Source organism: Balaenoptera physalus (assembly GCF_965194825.1).
Source record: "Balaenoptera physalus genome assembly, chromosome: 4".
Classification (NCBI taxonomy): domain Eukaryota; kingdom Metazoa; phylum Chordata; class Mammalia; order Artiodactyla; family Balaenopteridae; genus Balaenoptera; species Balaenoptera physalus.
In genome coordinates this window covers 78698675-78717811 of record NC_138891.1, presented here as the reverse complement: position 1 = coordinate 78717811, position 19137 = coordinate 78698675, and the positions used below count along the sequence as shown (strand labels likewise).

At 38.1% G+C, this 19137-nt stretch overlaps 1 protein-coding gene across 8 annotated transcripts in view; it reads right to left on the bottom strand.

Annotated features, from left to right (window-relative positions):
• Positions 1-19137, bottom strand: part of ILDR1 (immunoglobulin like domain containing receptor 1) — a 99580-nt gene that overhangs the window by 34845 nt on the left and 45598 nt on the right. For 2 of the 8 annotated variants that reach the window (XR_014262880.1, XR_014262882.1), the window contains one exon: positions 1967-19112. The exons of 5 other annotated variants lie outside the window; for them this stretch is intronic. The gene's annotated coding sequence lies outside the window, so the exon portion shown is untranslated. Of the gene's footprint in view, positions 1-1966; positions 19113-19137 lie in introns of those variants that run through there. One more of the 8 variants, XR_014262881.1, reaches the window with a different exon arrangement.

Genomic DNA, 19137 nt, shown 5'->3' with positions numbered 1-19137 from the left:
AGTTATTTTTTTATTCAAATACATCTTTGAGTTTCACTATATGCCATTCATTGAGTTAGGTGTTGGAAAAACAAAGATGAGTAATCTGCTATACCTGTGTGCAAGATTACCTCACTTATCTTGACTAGCTGTCAAGATCTCAGAGGGTACACAGGGCTTGAGGAAGTAATGGAATACTGAGGAAGAGCAAGAAGGACAGTATGACAGGACTGGAGTAAGTAAGGTGCAAAGAGGTAGAGGATGCAGTCCCAGGAAGCTAGGGACCAGATTATGTGGGGCCTGTGGCCATGATAAGACATTTTGATGTTATTCTAAGTGAGATATGAAACCGTTGGAGGTTTAGAACATGGGGATGACATAATCTGACATTCTCTAAGATCAATTTGGCTGCTAAGTAGAGAACTGTCTGTAAGCAGGAAGGAATGGAAGCAGGGAGTCCAATTAGGAGATACTTACAATAGTCCAGGTAAAACATGATTGTTATTTAGCCAAGGTGGTAGCAGTGGAGGTGGGGAGAAATGGCTTGACTTGGAATAAATTAAATTATCTTTAAGGTAGGACTGACATGAATTGAATATGGTTTGCATATATGATTTGAAAGAAAGAAATCAGTGCTGACTCTTAGATTTGAAGGCTCGAGTAATGAGGATGAATGATGGTGCAATTTTCTGAGAGTAGGGAAGACTAGGGCAAGAATAGATTTGGGGTGTAAAGTAACTAAGAGTTTTGTGCATATTGAACTTCAGATGCCAATAAGGTATCCAGTTGGAGATGTTGAGCTGGCAGTTTTATGAGTCTGAATTTCAGTTAAGAGCCTGGAGCTGGATATATAAACTTGAGAGTCATCAGCATATAAATGGTATTTAAAGGCATGACACTGGAGCAGATATTCTAGGAAGTAAACGTATACAGAGAAGAGGTTCAAGGTCTAGTCCTGGGGTTTCCCAACATTAGAGATCTAGAAGAGGAGGATCCAGAAAAGGTGATGAGGATGAATGATTTATGAAGTAAGAGGAAAACCAGGAGAATGTGATTTAATTATACATTGTTTATTACAATTAGATAAAACTAAAATGAAAAAGAAAATCTTTGACCTAAAGGAAGCACATGTTCCTCTTTTCTATGCAAGTTTACCTGAATTCTTTTGCCTCCATGGTTTAATTCAATTTAATGGAACTTTTTTTTTTTTAACCTGAGAGACATTATGTCAGAAGCTATGGGAGAAATCAATTGGAATAAATAGAGTCCCTACTCTTAAGGAGTTTGCAGTAGGAAGATAAGGCATGTACCTAAATAACTATCATGTAAATAAAAATTAGTGTAATAATTTTCATTTGTTTAGCATTTTACTTTTCCCATGCATTATTTCAATCCTGTTTACTGAAGATAGAATGTCACCTATACCAAGGAAATTACAAAATATTACAAAAATTCATAAGAAGGAGAGATTACTTCTGGCCACAGGAATTAGGGAAGGATTCATGGAGTAGATAGTGTATTAGGCTTGACCTTGAAGGTGACTAGAATTTGGACATGGAAGCAAGGGACAAGACAGCATTGCAGGTAGAGAGTCCCTCACAAGCAAAGGTGAAGAGGCAGGAATACAAAACATTGGGAAAATGATGAGTAGCCTGATTTGTGTGGAGTAGAGTGTGTGCAGAGTAGTAGTGGGAGATAAGGCTGGAGAAGTATATAAAAATATGTTGGAGTCTTCCACATCCATAGACATAAACATTAACACCAATTCTTTGGCTCCTTTTTAATGCCAGTGATCTCCATTTTACTTTATCTAGGGTAACTCAGTCATCCTCAAACTCAACTATATCTTAAACTTAAACATACCTTGAAAGACTCTACCTCCAAAATCTCCAATTTTGAGATCTTCTATCCTTCTACAACTTTTCCTCCCCCTCTGTCTTGAACTAATTGTTCATCTTCATTTTAACCTCCAATTGACACATCTCAGTTTTCTCATACTGTGTGCTAGTCTGGCCATGAAACTAGCTTGGACCTCATGATCAGTTATTATAGCTCCACATTTTAATTATGCATTTGCTACCACCTCAGAATTTTTGGCCTTCTTCACCTTCCAATGTCTTTGCCAATCTCTTCTACCACTAGGCACATATATCCATTATTTCTATTCCTATTTTTGGATTGCCTGGGAGTGCAGGAAAAAGTCACAAGACGTTGATTATGTAGTTCCAAATTCTACATCATTTACCCATTTTCCAAATTAGGAACTTAGGCATTTTCCATGATTCCTCCCTCTGCCACTTCACACATACTCAACTGATCAACAAGTCTTGGAGATTCTACTTACTTAGTAGGCTTCGAATCCGTCCACTTCTCTCCTTTCCCACTGCCACTATACCAGTTAAAGCCACCATCATATCTGTCGATTATTACAACAGCCTTTTAAGTTTACTTTTCGGCCTCCAATTTTTCCTACATTACTAGCAATATGATCTTTCTTACAATGTAACCCATATTGCTTTATTGCTTAAAAACACTTCATTGCTCCCTATTCAATCTAAACTTCTAACTGCTCAACAAGGCCATCTGACCTTGTCCCTACCTACCTAACTAGTCTCATCCTGCCACTGGCCCTTGTCAAGTTGCACACCCCCCAACACACAGAGATCTGTTGAGATCTTAATTGGGATTTTATCACATCTATAGGTCAGTCTGGGGAGAGTTGGCATCTTTACCGTACTGAGCCTTCCCAACCTTGAATCTTTCTTTTTTAAATGTCATTCCTTTTACTTTCTTTGGGTTTAATTTGCTTTGCTCTTTCTAACTTCTTGATATAGATACTTGGTTCATTTTTTTTAATATAATATACACATTTAGGATAATAGTGGGGGTTTTTTTAAATAAGTTTATTTTATTTATGTATTTTTGGCTGTGTTGGGTCTTCGTTGCTGTGCACGGGCTTTCTCTAGTTGCGGCGAGCGGGAGCTACTCTTTTTTTTTTTTTTCCCCCCACATTGAGCCGGTCTTTATTTGCATCCGTTCATTTATTCATTGGTTTATCCATTCAACACATTTTTTTTTCTTTTTTTTTCTTTTAACATCTTTATTGGAGTATAATTGCTTTACAATGGTTTGTTAGTTTCTGCTTTGTAACAAAGTGCATCAGCTATACATATACATACATCCCCATATCCCCTCCGTCGTGCGTCTCCCTCCCATCCTCCCTATCCCACCCCTCTAGGTGGGCACAAAGCACGGAGCTGATCTCCCTGTGCTATGCGGCTGCTTCCCACTAGCTATCTATTTTACATTTGTTAGTATATATAAGTCCATGCCACTCTCTCACTTCATCCCAGCTTACCCTTCCCCCTCCCCGTGTCCTCAAGTCCATTCTCTACATCTGCGTCTTTATTCCTGTCCTGCCCCTGGTTTCTTCAGAAACTTTTTTTTTTTTTTTAGATTCCATATATATGTGTTAACATACGGTATTTATTTTTCTCTTTCTGACTTACTTCACTCTGTATGACAGTCTCTAGGTCCACCTACCTCACTACAAATAACTCAATTTCGTTTCTTTTTATGGCTGAGTAATATTCCATTGTATATATGTGCCACATCTTCTTTATCCATTCATCTGTCGATGGACACTTAGTTTGCTTCCAAGTCCTGGCTATTGTAAATAGAGCTGCAATGAACATTGTGGTATATGACTCTTTTTGAATTATGGTTTTCTCAGGGTATATGCCCAGTAATGGGATTGCTGGGTCATATGGTAGATCTATTTTTAGTATTTTAAGGAACCTCCATACTGTTCTCCATAGTGGCTGTATCAATTTACATTCTCACCAACAGTGCAAGAGGGTTCCCTTTTCTCCACACCCTCTCCAGCATTTAATGTTTGTAGATTTTTAAATGATGGCCATTCTGACTGGTGTGAGGTGATACCTCATTGTAGTTTTGATTTGCATTTCTCTAATGATTAGTGATGTTGAGCATCCTTTCATGTGTTTGTTGGCAATCTGTATGTCTTCTTTGGAGAAATGTCTATTTAGGTCTTCTGCCCATTTTTGGATTCGGTTGTTTGCTTTTAAGATATTGAGCTGCATGAGCTGCTTGTAAATCTTAGAGATTAATCCTTTGTCAGTTGCTTCATTTGCAAATATTTTCTCCCATTCTGAGGGTTGTCTTTTCGTCTTCTTTATGGTTTCCTTTGCTGTGTAAAAGCTTTTAAGTTTCAGTAGGTCCCATTTATTTATTTTTGTTCTTATTTCCATTTCTCTAGGAGGTGGGTCAAAAAGGATCTTGCTGTGATTTATGTCACAGAGAGTTCTGCCTATGTTTTCCTCTAAGAGTTTTATAGTGTCTGGCCTTACATTTAGGTCTTTAATCCATTTTGAGTTTATTTTTGTTTATGGAGTTAGAGAGTGTTCTAATTTCATTCTTTTACATGTAGCTGTCCAGTTTTCCCAGCACCACTTATTGAAGAGGCTGTCTTTTCTCCATTGTATATTCTTGCCTCCTTTATCAAAAATAAGGTGACCATATGTGTGTGGGTTTACCTCTGGGCTTTCTATCCTGTTCCATTGATCTATATTTCTGTTTTTGTGCCAGTACTGTACTGTCTTGATTACTGTAGCTTTGTACTGTAGTCTGAAGTCAGGGAGCCTGATTCGTCTAGCTCTGTTTTTCTTTCTCAAGATTGCTTTGGCTATTTGGGGTCTTTTGTGTTTCCATACAAATTGTGAAATATTTTGTTCTAGTTCTGTGAAAAATGCCATTGGTAGTTTGATAGGGATCGCATTGAATCTGTAGATTGCTTTGGGTAGTAGAGTCATTTTCACAATGTTGATTCTTCCAATCCAAGAACATGGTATATCTCTCCATCTGTTTGTATCTTTAATTTCTTTCATCAGTGTCTTATAGTTTCCTACATACAGGTCTTTTGTCTCCTTAGGTAGGTTTATTCCTAGGTATTTTATTCTTTTTGTTGCAATGGTAAATGGGAGTGTTTCCTTAATTTCTCTTTCAGATTTTTCATCATTAGTGTATAGGAATGCAAGAGATTTCTGTGCATTAATTTTGTATCCTGCAACTTTACCAAATTCATTGATTAGCTCTAGTAGTTTTCTGATAGCATCTTTAAGGCTTCTCTATGTACAGTCTCATGTCATCTGCAAACAGTGACAGTTTTACTTCTTCTTTTCCAATTTGGATTCCTTTTATTTATTTTTCTTCTCTGATTGCTGTGGCTAAAACTCCCAAAACTATGTTGAATAATAGTGGTGAGAGTGGACATCCTTGTCTTGTTCCTGATCTTAGAGGAAATGGTTTCATTTTTTCACCATTGAGAACGATGTTGGCTATGGGTTTGTCATATATGGCCTTTATTATGTTGAGGTAAGTTCCCTCTATGCCTACTTTCTGGAGGGTTTTTATCATAAATAGGTGTCAAATTTTGTCAAAAGCTTTTTCTGCATCTATTGAGATGATCATATGGTTTTTCTCCTTCAGTTTGTTAATATGGTTTATCACATTGATTGATTTGAGTATATTGAAGAATCCTTGCATTCCTGGCATCAACCCCACTTGATCATGGTGTATGATCCTTTTAATGTGCTGTTGGATTCTGTTTGCTAGTATTTTGTTGAGGATTTTTGCGTCTATGTTCATCAGTGATATTGGCCTGTATCTTTTTTCTTTGTCTGGTTTTGGTATCAGGGTGATGGTGGCCTCGTAGAATGAGTTTGGGAGTGTTCCTCCCTCTGCTCTATTTTGGAAGAGTTTGAGAAGGGTAGGTGTTAGCTCTTCTCTAAATGTTTGATAGAATTTGCTTATGAAGCCATCTGGTCCTGGACTTTTGTTTGTTGGAAGATTTTAATCACAGTCTCAATTTCAGTGCTTGTGATTGGTCTGTTTATATTTTCTGTGTCTTTCTGGTTCAGTGTCGGTAGGTTGAGCTTTTCTAAGAATTTGTCCATTTCTTCCAGGTTGTCCATTTTATTGGCATATAGTTGCTTGTAGTAATGTCTCATGATCCTTTGTATTTCTGCAGTGTCAGTTGTTACTACTCCTTTTTCATTTCTAATTCTATTGATCTGAGTTTTCTCCCTTTTTTTCTTGATGAGTCTGGCTACTGGTTGGTCAATTTTGTTTATCTTCTCAAAGAACCAGATTTTAGTTTTATTGATCTTTGCTATCATTTCCTTCATTTCTTTTTCATTTATTTCTGATCTGATCTTTATGATTTCTTTCCTTTTGCTAACTATGGGGTTTTTTTGTTCTTCTTTCTCTAATTGCTTTAGGTGTAAGGTTAGGTTGTTTATTTGAGATGTTTCTTGTTTCTTGAGGTAGGATTGTGTAGGTATAAACATCCCTCTTAGAACTGCTTTTGCTGCATCCCATAGGTTTTGAGTCGTCGTGTTTTCATTGTCATTTGTTTCTAGGTTTTTCTTGATTCCCTTTTTGATTTTTTCAGTGATCTCTTGGTTATTAGGTAGTGTATTATTTAGCCTCCATGTGTTTGTATTTTTTACACATTTTTTCCTGTAATTGATATCTAGTCTCATAGCATTGTGGTCGGAAAAGATACGTGATATGATTTCAATTTTCTTAAATTTACCAAGGCTTGATTTGTGACCCAAGATAGGGTCTATCCTGGAGAATGTTCCATGTGCACTTGAGAAGTGTTGTTCCATGTGCACTTGAGAAGTATTCTGTTGTTTTTGGATGGAATGTCCTATAAATATCAGTTAAGTCCATCTTGTTTAATGTATCATTTAAAGCTTGTGTTTCCTTATTTATTTCATTTTGGATGATCGGTCCATTGGTGAAAGTGGGGTGTTAAAGTCCCCTACTATGATTGTGTTACTGTTGATTTCCCCTTTTATGGCTGTTAGCATTTGCCTTATGTATTGAGGTGCTCCTGTGTTGGGTGCATAAATATTTACAATTGTTATATCTTCTTGGATTGATCCCTTGATCATTATGAAGTGTCCTTCTTTGTCTCTTGTAACAGTCTTTATTTTAAAGTCTATTTTGTCTGATATGAGAATTGCTACTCCAGCTTTCTTTTGATTTCCATTTGCATGGAATATCTTTTTCCATCCCCTCACTTTCAGTCTGTATGTGTCCTTAGGTCTGAAGTGGGTCTCTTATAGACAGAATATATACAGGTCTTGTTTTTGTATCCATTCAGCCAGTCTATGTCTTTTGGTGGGAACATTTAATCCATATACATTTAAGGTAATTATCGATATGTATGTTCCTATTACCATTTTCTTATTTGTTTTGGGTTTGTTATTGTAGGTCTTTTCCTTCTCTTGTGTTTCTTGCCTAGAGAAGTTCCTTAGCATTTGTTGTAAAGCTGGTTTGGTGGTGCTGAATTTTCTTACCTTTTGCTCTCTGTAAAGGTTTTAATTTCTCCATCGAATCTGAATGAGATCCTTGCTGGGTAGAGTAATCTTGGTTGTAGGTTTTTCCCTTTCATCACTTTAAATATGTCTTGCAACTCCCTCTGGTTTGCAGAGTTTCTGCTGGAAGATCAGCTGTTAACCTTATGGGGATTCCCTTGTATGTTATTTGTTGTTTTTCCCTTGCTGCTTTTAACATTTTTTCTTTGTCTTAATTTTTGATAGCTTGATTAATATGTGTCTTAGTGTGTTTCTCCTTGGATTTATCCTGTATGGGACTCTCTGTGCTTCCTGGACTTGATTGACTATTTCCTTTCCCATATTAGGGAAGTTTTCAACTATAATCTCTTCAGATATTTTCTCAGTCTCTTTCTTTTCCTCTTCTTCTTCTGGGACCCCTATAATTCGAATGTTGGTGTGTTTAATGTTGTCCCAGAGGTCTCTGAGACTGTCCTCAAGTCTTTTCATTCTTTTTTCTTCATTCTGCTCTGAAGTAGTTATTTCCACTATTTTATCCTGCAGGTCACTTATCCGTTCTTCTGCCTCAGTTATTCTGCTAGTGATTCCTTCTAGAGAATTTTTAATTTCATTTATTGTGTTGTTCATCATTGTTTGTTTGCTCTTTAGTTCTTCTAGGTCCTTGTTAAACGTTTCTTGTATTTTCTCCATTCTATTTCCAAGATTTTGGATCATTTTACTATCATTACTCTGAACTCTTTTTCAGGTAGACTGCCTATTTCCTCTTCATTTGTTTGGTCTGGTGAGTTTTTACCTTGCTCCTTCATCTGCTGTGTGTTTCTCTGTCTTCTCATTTTGCTTAACTTACTGTGTTTGGGGTTTCCTTTTCGCAGGCTGCAGGTACGTAGTTCCTGTTGTTTTTGGTGTCTGCCCCCAGTGGGTAGGGTTGGTTCAGTGTGTTGTGTAGGCTTCCTGGTGGAGGGGACTAGTGCCTGTGTTCTGGTGGATGAGGCTGGATCTTGTCTTTGTTGTGGGCAGGACTGCGTCCAGTGGTGTGTTGTGGGGTGTCTGTGACCTTATTATGATTTTAGGCAGCCTCTCTGCTAATGGGTGGGGTTGTGTTCCTGTCTTGCTAATTGTTTGGCATAGGGTGTCCAGCACTGTAGCTTGCCGGTTGTTGAGTGGATCTGGGTCTTATCGTTGAGATGCAGATCTCTGGGAGAGCTTTCGCTGTTTGATATTACATGGAGCCAGGAAGTCTCTGGTGGACCAGTGTCCTGAACTCGGCTCTCCCACCTCAAAGGCACAGGCCTGACACCCCACCGGAGCACCAAGACTCTTTCAGCCACACAGCCACGTACGTGGGGAGTTTCTTGCCTTTTGGGAAGTCTGAGGTCTTCTGCCAGCGTTCAGTATGTGTTCTGTAGGAGTTGTTCCACATGTAGATGTATTTCTGATGTATTTGTGGAGAGGAAGATGATCTCCATATCTTACTCCTCTGCCATCTTGAAGGTCTGTCTCTCTAATCTTCTTGAATCTGTAAGTTAACATCTTTCATCAAATTTGAAAATTTTTCAGCCTTTGACTATTTCTTTGAATATTTTTTCAGCCCTACTCTCCTCCTCTGCTTCTGGGGCTCTCATGACATAAATGTTAGATCTTTTGTTATTGTCCCACATGCCGCTGAGGCTCTGTTCATTTACTGTTGTTGACTGGATAGCTTCTATTAACCTGTTTTTGAGTTTACTGATTCTTTACTCTGTCATCTCTAGTCTACTGTTGAGCACATCTAGTGAGTTTTATTTCATTTATTGTAAATTTCAGTTTTATAATTTCTTTTTTATTCTTTTTTATAGCTTTATTTCTTTGCTGAGACTTTCTATTTTTTCATTTGTTTCAAGAATGTTTGTAATTGGTAGTTAAAATATTTTTATGATTGCTGTTTTAAAGTGCTTGCCAAATAATTCCAACATCTTAATCATCTCATTGTTGGCATCTGCTAATTGCCTTTTCTCATCCAAGTTGTGATTGTCCTGGTGCTTAGAATGGTGAATTATTTTCAATTGTATCTCATACATTTTGGTTATTATGTTGTTAGATTCTACATGCAATCTTTTTCTTTTTTGGCAAGAAGTCACCCTGTTTAAGAGTAGTGCTCAGGTCAGGTGGAGGTGGATATTCAGTTTCCCATTGGGTCCTGTGACAACCCTGGGTCCTATGATACCAACTGGCACTACCTCATTGCTGCTGGGTTTAAAGTTGAGCTCCCTGCTGGGCCCCACTGACAGCAGGGGGGAGATTAGAGTGCCATATAGCTCCACTTCATACTTCCCCTTCCACCTCATTGCTAGTGGGTGGGTGTGGCAGTTCAGTTATCTGCTGAGCTCCATTTAAACTAGGGATGGAAAGATGGTGAGAGTGGAGAATGTGGACCACCAGTATGTCCCACTTCATTCCATCTCATTGCTGCCTGGTAGAGGAAGAAGTTCAGCAACCCCCTGGGCCCTGCTGACACAAGGGCAGGAAGGAAGAAGAGTGCTGACTAGCACCACCTTCAACAACCTCCTTTTGACTCCTAGCTGATAAGTAAGTGTTGGAAGCTCAGCTCCTTGCTTAGTCATGCTGACACTACCCCAGTGGTGGAACTGGAGTACTGCCTGCTATCACTGACCTTGCATACACCACCCTGATGGGAGAAGCAGAATGGTAGCAATGGTTGAGGGATGAAAGTTCAACTCCCTGCTCAGTCCCACAGACATTACAGTGGAGGAGACAGTTTTCCATTGGTGTTTGGATGGAGTAGGATTGGTATTGCAAACAATGTTTTCTGTTCTGCTAACCTGCTCTTTTTCTGGTTCCTTGGCTGTGTGAACAGTCATTATGGAGGACTTTTTTTGCTGCACCCGTTGGTGGTTGCAGTTTGTAGGCTTCTCCAGCACCCTGCCTGAGATACATAGGAAACAAAAGGAAACCTAGGAATTCCTGTGAGTTTACTTTCTAAAAACCCAAACATAATGTGATTTTTGTTTTGTTGACCTTTCCTTTCTTCCACAGACTATAGTAGAGGCCTTCGTAAGGGTGAGATTAATGTTTGGTATGGCATCTAGGGAGGGTTTATAAGGTCTTGTGTGGTCCCTGAGAAATTATGAGTCCTGTATGGTGGCACGTAGACCATGTTGCAACGTGTAGCTTGAGTAGTGGCATGTGGCCTCCTTCCTAGGCTATGCCATAACAAACAAAGCCAGCACAATTCACTTTTAACATGTCTGGTTTCTGCATTGCTCTGGTGCCTTCTGAGACACTAGGACCTCTAGAAGAGGTGGATTTAGTTCTAACTAAAGGTAAGTTTCTTATTGCTCTGGTTAGAGAGACAGCTTTGTATTATTACCAGAAGAAACATGGACTCTGGACTAGCAAACTCTAGTTTGAATCTCTACTCTATTTACTACTGTGGGTCCTTTTGCAAAGTTTCTTAATATCTCTGAGACTTGGGTAAAGGGTGATAATAACTGTCCATAGTGTTTCTCAGAGAAGAGAATAAAATAAAATATGTGCAAAGCATTGGGGATACAGTGGGTACTCCATAAATACTATAGTCTACTACACTAAGTTTTAATCTTTAGGAAAGAACGTTCAGATCTTCAGTAAGTTAGAACTTTATTGGTATAAACCTGCCTTGGGCTAACTTCATCTATATTCTCTGCAATATCCAATTATAGAAATTCAAAAAGGAGCCAGAATTCTACTAATGAAGCACAGCAGGTTCTGAGTCCATGATATTCAATTCCCTGAAGACAAGGATCATATCTTATATTTCTTTTACATTCTCCAGAGGATCCTCCCTGCCCAAACCTCTCTCTTAGAGAAGCTCACCAGCCACACCCAGAAGAGGGGAAGCCCTAGGTATTAAGCGACTCTGCCATCCTTGGATATTGGACCAAGGCAGAACATTGGCCCAAGTAGGGCTCATCAGAGTCTCTCAAGAATTTAGAATTGAGACAAACGTTCAGAGAGTCAGATGGAATAGGACACTCAAACTGAAGGGTGTGTGGGTTTTGGGGGGTCAGGGGTGGTGGCAGCATGGCAACTTTTGTGTAAGCAGAAGTTACACAGGGGTGAGATTAGAATCCTGTAAAATAATGTGGTCAGCTGAGAGGACAGATGAGCAAAAGAGAGAAAAGCTTAAGTATGAAGACACACAGCTTGGAAGGAAAACAAAAAGAGCAACAAAGAGACAAAAACAGACAAGAGGACAGACATCCAGGGAAAAGTGAGAAAGAAAAGGGGACAGGATATCAGGAACACAGAGAATTGGAATGCTCAACCTAGAAGAATTCAGATGACTCTAGGAATGTGTTAGCTGCAAACACCACTGAGCCTCTGTTGCCAGAAGCAGCCGCTTTACACCTGATTGATGGTGCCGGCCTTGTCTGAAGACCCTGTAATGACCCTACTTGAGGTGATTACCAGGCAAGTGAGTTCCAGCTTTCCTCACACACTCCCCAGCTCTCCCTCACATCTGCTTCCACATCTACAGCTAGAGGCAGATCCTAAAATGCATGTGGGCCAACTACACAGTCAAATTTGGGAGCAAGAGGCCTGCATGGTAAAAGAGTTGCAAAACTGCACTGATGTTTATCAGCAAAACCCCAGAGGAATAAACATGGAACTGAATTATGAGGGTACTACACTAGAAATGGAGGAAAAGAATTTCAGTTAGGTTAAAAATGATTATATAGGTGCACTTATCAGAGAGTCTGCATTCAATATGCTATCACATGCAGTTGGTAGAGTTCTAATAATTTTATCTTTTTGTAGACTGAAAATTGGATTCACTTCTCACCTAGGCTGAGTTGAGATGCCAGAAATCCCTTATAGAGGAAGGAATAGAAAGATCTAGGGAGATGAGAATGCCAGCGTGGATTTATGTACTACCCTCTAAGCCATCCCAACCCTGAGGACACAGCTGTCATAAGAACATTGAGAAATGCATTAATGAAGGTAGTACCAACGTATTTGAAAAGCACCACAGTGGCTACCTTCTGTAGGTCAGAGATGAAGGTGGAAAATACTGATATTGAAATAGATTCTGTGATTTCAATAAGGATGATGGCAGCTTGGGATCGAAGAGATAATAAGTGGCACCAAATTGCCAGAAACAACTTGGAGCTGGTTATTTTAATAGGCAGAAGAGCTGGTGTGGGTAATCAATTTGGTTTGAACCACAGGAACATTTGGCATTGAATAACTGATCATAGGGTCACTAGCGCTGAAATTAGGAGGATCATCATGCTTACCTGGGTAAAGAAAAATTTCTCTGAAGTAAAGGCCCTTTGGTGAGCATTTACATAGGACACAGATATTCTCACACTCTGAGTTCATTCTGAGAGATCCCGTCACATACCTCCTTTTCCAGACCAACTTGTTACCAATCCTCATTATCTTATTCCTTTCATGTCCCCGACTATCCTGCCAAATCATTAGCCCCTGTCCATGCATTACTATAGAGCTTCTCCACAGGCCTGCTTTCCTGTGGGCAAAATGAGATGTCCTGTTTAAAATTATGCCCATTGGATGGAATTTCCGTTTTATTTTGCTGAAGGGTCACTCCTTGGTGGGGCTGCTGCATTGCAGAAGTCATCTCCAGCTGTCATGCAAAACCATCTATGAACTAGGCTCAGATATTTTTCTTTTTCAATCAACTGGCCATGGAGAGCACTTCATGTGGCTTAAGTATAGGATGAGGGCAGGATGGCAATGCAATGGGAGTAGCACACCAGGAGTGAGAACTACCTGCTCATCCAATTTACACTTGCTCAAGCCCAGTCCCAAATATACCATGTGATGCAGGAGTGTTACTGGGCATGCCTGACTCTATGGCTTAGTAGATTGGACACCCAATTCAGGTGGGGCAGCTGTTGTTTTACAGTCAAGTGAGTGTTCAGTCTTTACCACAGCCCAATAGGAAGCCAAGAGTTCTCTTTCAAAATAAGGATAATAACTTTTCAAAATAGGTGTGATTTTACTCAAAAACCCTATGGGCCTCTACTCTGAATCTCCTATCAGGGCTTTCACAGAGTCCATACAGTATCTTGATCAGTCACAGGTATTTTGCAAACCATTGGACTCACTGGTCATAAATAATCATCTATCATTCAAACTAGGAATGTCATGAGAGTAAAGGGGGCACTAGTAATAAATATGCTGGGACAACAGGCATACATTTCTTGTCCACTTGCAGTCAATTCCTGTTCGCACCCCAATCTCAGGCAACCCTTAATCTACTTTCTGTCTCTACAGAATTGTCTTTTCTGGATCATATGATATGTGGTCTTATGCATCTGGGTTCCTTCACTGAACATATTGTTTTCGAAGTTCATCCATGTTGTAGCACGTATCAGTTATTTGTTCTTTTTTTACTACTGAATAGAATTCCATTGTATGGATATACCATATTTTGTTCATCGATTCACCAGTTGATGGAAATTTGGATTTTTTTCTACATTTTTAGTTATTAAAAATAAGGCTCCTATGAACATTCATGTACAAGTCTTTACATGAATATATTATTCCTCTTGGGTAGATGCCAGGGAGTGAAATTGCTGGGTCATATGGTAAATTTATGTTTAACGTCTGTTTTTTTTTTTTTTAACATCTTTATTCGAGTATAATTGCTTTACAATGGTGTGTTAATTTCTGCTTTATAACAAAGTGAATCAGCTATACATATACATATATCTCCATATCTCCTCCCTCTTGCATCTCCCTCCCACCCTCCCTATCCCACCCCCCTAGGTGGTCACAAAGCACTGAGCTGATCTCCCTGTGGCTGCTTCCCACTAGCTATTTTACATTTGGTAGGGTATATATGTCCATGCCACTCTCTCACTTCATCCCAGCTTACCCTTCCCCCTCCCTGTGTCCTCATGTCCATTCTCTACATCTGCATCTTTATTCCTGTCCTGCCCCTAGGTTCTTCAGAACGATTTTTTTTTTTTAGAATGTGTTTTTTTTTTTAATTGACAAAAGGCATTTCAAAGTGGCTACATCATTTTACATTTCTATCAGCAATTATGAGGATTCCCATTTCTCCATGTCTGGGCCTCCACTTATTATTGTCTGTCTCTTTTATTATCATCATTCTAGTGGGTGTGTGGTTTTAATTTGTATTTTCCTAATGACTAATGACGTGATAAAGAGCATCTTTACATGTGCTTATTAGCCATCTTTGTTTTCTTTGGTGAAATCGCTATTCAAATCTTGTCTTTTTAAAAATTGGGTTCTTTGTCTTCTTATTGAGTTATGAGATTTCTTTATATATTCTGGTTAGAAGTATTTTATTAGAAACATGATTTGTCACTATATTCTCTAAGTTTGTGGCTTGTATTTCCATTTCCTTAATGGTGTCTTTTGAAGTGCAAAAGTTTTAAATTTTGATGAAGTCCAATTTATAAATTTTTCTTTTAAGGATTATGCTGTTGGTGTCATAGCTAAGAACTCTTTAAGTAATCCAAGGACACAAAGGCTTTCTACTACCTTTTCCTCTAAATGTTTTACAGTTTTAGCTCTTACACTTAAGTCCACTGTCCATTTTGAGTTAACTGCTTTTGTGTGCTATGAATTAAGGGTCTAAATCCACTTTTTGGCATGTGGCTATTGGCAAATGACCCAGCAGCATTTGTAGAAAAGACTATCTTTTCCCCATTGAATTGCCTAACTAGCTTTGCCAAAAATCAACTTACCATAAATATAAGGATTTATTTCTGGACTCTCAATTCTGTTCCATTGATCAATATGTCTCTATCCTTAAGTCAGTACCACACTGTCTCAATTATGGTAGCTTTATAGTACATTTTAAAATGGGAAGGTATAAGTCCTCCAACTGTATTTTTCAAGATTGTTTTGACTATTCTGGTAATCAGTCTTGCATACCTAGAATAAATCCCACTTGTTTGTGGTGTATAATTATTTTTGTGTATTAAAATATTTGGTAATATTCTGTTAAGGATTTTTGCATCTAAGTTCATGAGGGATGTTTGTTTGTAGTTTTCTTTTCTTTTCTTTTCTTTTTTTTTTTTGGTCATATCTTTGTCTGGCTCTGTACTGTCTTCCTGAATGAGTTGGGAAATGTTTCCTCTTCTATTTTCTGGAAGAGATTGTGTAAAGTTCGTTTTAACTACCCTTTAAAGGTTTGATACAATTATCCAGTGAGACTATCTGGGCCTTGAGATTTCATTTTGGAGAGCCTTTCAATTAAAAATTCAATTTCCTTAATGGTTATAGGGCTATTCAGATTGTCTATTTCATCTTACTTGAATTTTAGCAGTTTGTGGTTCTTAAGGAATTGTTCCATTTTTTTTTCTAAGTTGTCATATTTATGAGCATGCAGTTATATGTAGTACTCCCTTATTTTTTTTAATGGCTGCACTATGTGGAATGATATATCTGCTTTCATTCCTGATATTGGTGTTTTTTTGTGTGTTCTATTTTTGTCAGTCTTGCTAGAGGTTTACCAAATTCATTATTTTTTTGAAGAACAAACTTTTTGTTTCCTTGGGGGTTTTTTTTCAGTAATTTTTTCCTATTTCCAATTTTATTTTCTGTATTATCTCATTCCTGCTGCTTGCTTTGGGTTTATTTTGCTCCTTTTTCTAGTTTCTGGAGGACAGATGTTATTGATATGACACCTTTCCTCATTTTAAATGTAAGCATTTAGACCTATAAATTTCCCTCTCAATACTGCTTTAGTTGCATCCTACATACTTTAAGTTGCGTTTTAATTTTTATTTAGTTCTACATACTTTTTAATTTCCCTTGAGACTTATTATTTGACCCATAATTATTTAGAAGTGTGTTGCTTAGTTTCCAAGTGTTTTGAGAGTTTCCTGTTGTCTGTCTTACAGATTTCCAGTTTGATTCCACCATAGTCAGAGCACACATGCTTTATTATTTCAATTCTTTTATATGTGTCAAGATTTGTTTTATGGTATGTTTTATGTGTGTTTTTTTTCCCTACTTGGTCAATGTTTCACAGGAAATTGAGAAAAATGTAGTCTACTGTTGTTGGATGGTCTGTTTTATATATGTTAATTAGATCCTGATGATTGTGTTGTTCAGATCTTCTATATCCTTGTGATTTTTTGCCTAACAGTTCTATTGGTTGCTGAATGTGAGCAGTGTTAACGTTCCCAACTATAATCATACATTCTTCTCTTTCTCATTTCAGCTTTAACAGTTTTTGCTTCATGTATTTGAGGCTCTGTGGTTTATACACATTAGTATATCGTGTCTTCCTGGCAGATTTATCCTTTCATCGTTATATAATATCCCTTTTTTTCTCATAATTTTCTTTGCTTTGAAGGCTACCTTATGAGCTATTAATATTGTCACTGCTTTTTATTTCTCTATTATTAATCTGTACATAGTATATCTTTTCCCATCCTTTTACTTTCAACCTACCTGTGGTTGAATATGAAGTGAGTTTCTTATATGCAGCATATAGTTGGATTCGGTTTTTTAATTTTTTAATCTACTTTGCTAATTTTTGTCTTTTGATTGGTATGTTTAGACCATTTACAATTAAGGTAATTATTGATATGTTAGCACCTTACGATGCTATTTTATTATTTAGTTTCTACTTGTTTCCTTTGGTTGTTGTTGCTCTTTATTCTTTTTTCTTGCCTTTCTGCAGGTTATTTGAACATGTTTTAGGATTCCATCTTAGTTTATAGCACTTTTGAGTTCATCTCTGCAGTTTTCATAGTGGTTGCTCTGGGTGCTGCTTGTAATTCTGTACTTGGTATCACAGTGTTTACCATTTAAAATGAAATATAGAAACCTCACTTCCAGTTAGGTCTCTTTACCTTCCCCACCTTTACATATCATTGTTAACTCATTGCATAACTTCTATTTCTTTTGTGAGATTTTTTTTCCTTTTGGGTTTTATAAATCATATTTTATGATTGAAACAAATTATAATACCATCTAATACTCAAAAAAATGTCTACTGTATGGACTCATATTTCCGATCTTTCTATTGTTTCTTCTTGCATTCTGATGCTTAAGTTTCCTTTTATCATTTTCTTTCTGTTTGAAGAACTTCCTTTGTCCAGTCTTTCCAGGGTGTATCTGCTAGTCACAAAATCTTTTAGTTTTCATTCATCTGTGAATGTTTTTATTTTCCCTTCATTTCTGAAAACAAGTTTTGCCAGATATAAAATTATGGGTCAACAGTTATTTTCTTTCAGTGCTTAAAAAAATATTTGGCCATTTCCTTTTTCATGATTTCACATGAGAAATCCATTCAAATTGGTGTTTCCCTATAGGGAATGCATTGTTTCTCTCTGGCTGCTTTCAGGATTTTTTTCTTTGTCTTTAGTTTTCAAAAGTTTAATTATGATGTGTATTGGCACGGATTCTTTGGGTTTATCCTGTTTAGAGTTCATTCAGCTTCTTGGATCTCTATGTTGATGTCATTCATCAAATTTGGGAAGTTTTCAGTCATTGTTTCTTTGAATGCTTATTCATTTCCCCACTCTTTCTCCTTTACTTTCTGGGACTCCAATGAAATGAATGTTGGATATTTTGTTATTGTTCCACAGGTCCCTGAGGCTCTGGTCATTTTTTTCCCAATCTCTTTTCCATTATTCATACTGGGTGAATTCTACTGTTTTGTCCTCATGTTCACTGATTCTATTCTTCATCATCTCCACTCTTCTGTTGAGCCCATCCAGCAAGTTTTAAATTTCTATTGTATTTTTCAGTTCTATAATTTCCACCTGTTTCTTTTTTGCATAACTTCTATTTCTTTTCTGGGATTTTCTACATTTCAATTTAAGACAATTTGTAATTGATTGTTGTAGCATCTTTATAATGTCTGCCTTAAAATTCTTATCAGATAACTCCAACATCTGATTCCTCTCAGTGTTGGCATCAGTTGATTTCACTTTTCATTCAAGTTGTGATTTTCTAGGTTCTTGATTTATATCCTGGACATTTGGTCTATTGTGTTAGGACAATCTGGGACCTATTTAAATATTTTATTTTACACGAATTTACTCTATTTAAGTTTAACACATGAGTCTTAGCCTACTTTTGTGGGCTGTGATTCCAACAACAGTTTAATTTTCAGAGACTTTGTGACTGCCTGAGGGAGGCAGGTGAGGAAATCCTTCTATTAGTAATCCCCCCAGCCCCCCGCCAGCTACCCAGGTTTCTCTGGGCAGGGAGGAGAGATAAAGTGATTTCTGGGACCAGGCTGCTAGCTACAGGGCTGCTAGCTGTGACAGGTTCTTTTTCATGATTCCGCCAGTCAGCCCTAGTGTCTCTGGGCAGAGGAGGAGAGTCTCTGGCCCTTGGGGACAAAGAGGCTTCCCCAGGTGGGCCACCTGCTTTACCTGGGTGTCTCTTACTGGTTCCTCCCATCCACATCAGTATCTCTCCATAGAAGAGAGGAGTCTCTGGCCCAGCAGGGTAGGAGAATGCTTCCCCTGGTCACTTATTTTTGGCAGGACTCCCAGTTGTTCCCCCTTGCCTGAGGTTGTCAGAGGGACTCTCACTACATCTAGGGGGAAGAACAAGCTACTAGACTACTTTCTGTTGCCAAGTGGGAAGTCAGAAAAACATCAGGTCTGGGTGGCTGCCTTCTGTTGGTTGGGGGACACAAGATGCCCTGCCTCTGTGTTGTCATCTGGTCCTGGGTTCCCAAACCAAATCGTCTTCTTCTTAGCACCCTTCAGAGTCATCTTTTGCTTGTCTCTTGTGTCATTTCTAGGATATATAAAGTTGTGCTTAG